This window comes from Pipra filicauda, unplaced genomic scaffold, assembly GCF_003945595.2.
Source record: "Pipra filicauda isolate LSUMZ 115617 unplaced genomic scaffold, ASM394559v2 scaffold785_size212012_pilon, whole genome shotgun sequence".
Classification (NCBI taxonomy): Eukaryota; Metazoa; Chordata; class Aves; order Passeriformes; family Pipridae; genus Pipra; species Pipra filicauda.
Window position 1 is genome coordinate 117,397 of NW_024104959.1, and position 3,723 is coordinate 121,119.

A 3,723-nucleotide genomic window follows, 5' to 3' on the forward strand; every position below is an offset into this window, starting at 1 on the left:
CGACACTGGGCGAGGGATTAGGGAGGACTGCCAAATATTAATAGCAATTGCATTGCTAATTTCATTAGCCCTGGCCTTATCATTGCATATTAATTATCACAGCTCTGCCATTGAGTGCTGGTCTCAAACTCCGGCAGCACCAATTCCCTCAGCGCGTCTCGTGGTTGCTGAGCGTGATCAGGGTTCGACAAACTGCTGCTTTCTGACAGCTGGGAGGTGACTGAAGCTGTGTCTGTGTTTAAAAGGCACTCCTGAAACTTCTCCTGCACAAATTTGGGAAGGAAATAAGGATTGAAAGTGGAGTCACAGTGAAGAATCACCACTGCCGGGACCGGGGACAAGTAAAATATATCCTTGAATCCGAGGTAGGATCAAGGTTTAGATGTTTTTAATTTGTTGGTGGGATGAGCCAGAGACAAGAAAAGCAAAAATGTCCCCAGAGGATGGACCTCTCCTTCATTGACCACTCTCTAAGGATGGACCTCTCTCCTTCACTGACCACCCTCTAAGGAGCAGCAAAGAGCATCCCTGTCGTTCCTGGCAGAGAGGGGACATGAAGGCGACAACAGATTCCTCACCACCATCCTGGTGAGGAGAGAGGGGGCAGTTTAACCCTCCTGCCACTTGAAATCCTTCATCCTAAAACAAAACAGATCAAAAAACTCATTGGCAACCCACTCAATGTGTCTTCTGCCCAACTGCTCAGCCCAGCGAGGGCAGGGAGGGCGGCTGGTCCAGATGTTCTGGAGCTCACACGTGACCTTCACCCGTGTGGGAAGTGTTGGACAGACCTGAGGGTTCTTCCTTTGCTTTCTCATCCCTCCCAAAAGCTTCATTCTTCACATTTTTAGCTTTTGCTTGTTGTGTCTTGCTTTGGGTTGTATCTAAACGCCAGCTGGGAATGAAACAGGGAATGTGCACAGGGCTCAGCAAGAGCTCTTCTGGTTGTTTAGGAAACTCAGGCTCACTTTGGAATTAAGTCTGTATAAAACCAGGCTTTTAGATAAGTTTTACTTAAGCTACAAGCTTCTTGCATCCTGTACAACATGTCTGCATAAATCCAGAGCACTGATCCTGGTGGAAATCTGCGATTTACTGCAGGAAAACAACCCTGTTGAATAACAATTAATCATTTGCATTGAATTTATATTATTTCCCTGTCTATTTTAACTGTGTACTGCTACAACATTCTGCTTCCCTTTTAGTTTTTGGCTCCTGGCTTGAAAAGAATAAATACAGTTGTTCAAAACAGCAAGAGCACGTCGTGCTGCAGCATCCATGGAAAGATGTTTTCCAGCCACAACACAAACAGTAATTCATTCATTCCTTGCAAAATTCCAGCAAACACTTTAGAGGCCTCTTTGTAATCCATTCACTGCTTTATTGACCCAGAATCCTCCAGGGAATGTCATAAATCCATATAATGTGTGCTACCATTTGTGTCTGCATCCTTGATTTAACTGAAGGACGGGTTTAAAACCCACACAGAAGCTGTTCAGTTCTCCTTGGGTCACAGACATAAAAAGCAGCCCAGATATGTGAATTAATTCTACAAAAGCCACTCAGTGTTGCCACAATTCAATGAACTGCTCAGCTTTAAGCACGTGTTTAGAGTTCATTGGCATGAATGGGAACTACCCACATATTTAAATTTGAGCACAGGCCCAACTTGCTGGGCAGGAAGGCAGGAATTCCCCTCGTTCCCAATCCAGGTTTGGGATGAGCAGATGGAGCAGCCCTGGGAGAAGGCCCTGGGGGTGCTGGTGGGGGAGAGGCTGGACATGGCCCAGCCCAGACCCCCCCGTGCCCTGGGCTGATCCCCCAGCGTGGGCAGAGGGCAGGGGGGGATTGTGCCCCTCTGTCCCCTCAGGTGAGACCCCCCTGCAGAGCTGCTCCAGCCCTGGGGAACAGCCCAGCAAGGACATGGAGCTGCTGGAGAGAGGCCAGAGCAGGAACCAAGAGGATGCCAGGGCTGGAGCAGCTCTGCTGGGAGGAAAGGCTGGGACAGCTGGGATTGTTCAGCCTGGAGAGGAGAAGCTTTGGGGTGACCTGATTGTGGCCTTGCAGGGCCTGAAGGGAGCCTAAAGAAAATATGGAGAGAGACCATTTACAGGAGTATGGAGTGACAGGACAAGGGGGAATGGCTTCACATTGACAGAGGGCAGGGTTAGATGGGAGATTGGGAATAGATTCTTCCCTGTGAGGGTGGGGAGGCCCTGGCCCAGGTTGCCCAGAGAAGCTGTGGCTGCCCCTGGATCTCTGGAAGTGTCCAAGGCCAGGTTGGATGGTGCTTGGAGCAACCTGGTCTAGTGGGAGGTGTCCCTGCCCATGGCAGGAGGTTGGAACAAGGTCGCTTTGAGGTCCCTTCCAACCCAAAGCATTCTGTGATTCTTATTCAGAGTATTTAAGATTTGTTTCTGTCCAGGTGATTGTCACTGGATAAGTCACAACTCCTGAGCTTCAGCTGCCTCACAAACACACACAAATCCCACTGGACAGAGGGGAATTTGCTCCATAAGAACTGAGGGAATGCCTGCAAGGCAGTTTGAAGGCTTCGAGGAGCCAAAGGGTCAAAAAAGCTGCAGGTCAGCAGGGTCACAGCCCTGATCACTCAGGCATGAGAGGGTCCTAAAACCTGCAAGGCCATGAGGTGGTGAGCAGGATCAGAGCCCTGATCACCCAGCCTGATGCCACAGAGAGGTGCCACAGCTGGGGTCCCACCTTGGGTGGCAGAAGACACATTAGTGCTGTGCCCTGACAGGGTTGGAGCCTCCCCAAAAGCTACATCAACACCACCAGAAATTGCATCAGCCTAAATATAGACCCCCAGGGTCACAGCTGGGTGGTTTAGGACTATCCTGGATGTTTAACTTGCTGTCAAACACGCCCTTTGGAGCTGAAACCTTGCACAGAGAGGTCCTACATGACGGTAAAGGGCGGGGAAACCGCTCAGTCATCTCTTCTCACAGCAAACCACTGTGCCTGGATCCCTGCCCTGACCAGCACAGGGATCACGGAGCTTTGGAAACCCTCCTTTTTGGAAGGATGGCAGAATATCAACGCTTTTCCAGTTAAGCACAAGCACATTTAGGGGTCTGGCACGTTGGTCTGGAGAATGTGGCTTTAACAGAGGAGCTTCTACCAAGGTAAATAAAACAACAACCCAAAAAGTGAGCCCTTTTTTGGCTGCTTTTCTCCTATAGGTAGTAACCAGTTAGTCCCATTAAACCCCTTTAAGAGTTCCCATGTTTTGGAGCACAGGAGAAGTCGTTGTGCTGAGGAGAGCTGAGGAAACCTCCCCTTTGTGGTTCTCCACAATGAAGGATCTCACAAGAGCCGCAGCTAAAATTACATTTCCTGGTCTTTTTTACCGTGTGCTTCCCAGCAGACATCCATTCCCGAAAAATGTCTCAGCCTCTCCAGCGAGTGAGGGAGCCATCCTGTCCTCCAGCACCTCCTTTCCTGCAGCAAACATCTTTCCAACCACTTGGAGAACAAACTCATAGATCCCAAGGGGCATGAGCTGGAACAGTAACGTGCCAACGTGCAGCAAAGGGATACTCAGCCCCAAAGTCTGTACCTTCAGCCTTTCCATGCCCATTTTCCAAGGGTTTTCCACCTATATTTGTATCTCTGGCTCCTTGTGCCTCCTTGTTGGTCAACAGCCAGCTGAACACGAGCCCGGGTGTGCCCAGGGGGGTAAGAGGCCAATGGAACCTGGTT

At 49.9% G+C, this 3,723-nt stretch overlaps 1 long non-coding RNA gene across 1 annotated transcript; it reads right to left on the reverse strand.

Annotated features, from left to right (window-relative positions):
• Positions 1–606: 606 nt before the first annotated feature.
• Positions 607–3,443, reverse strand: LOC120324949. The gene is made up of 3 exons (XR_005566679.1): positions 3,372–3,443; positions 792–895; positions 607–639 (listed from the first exon to the last, which is right to left on the reverse strand). It is a non-coding gene; the product is annotated as an uncharacterized LOC120324949 (long non-coding RNA).
• Between the last annotated feature and the right edge of the window lie 280 nt (positions 3,444–3,723).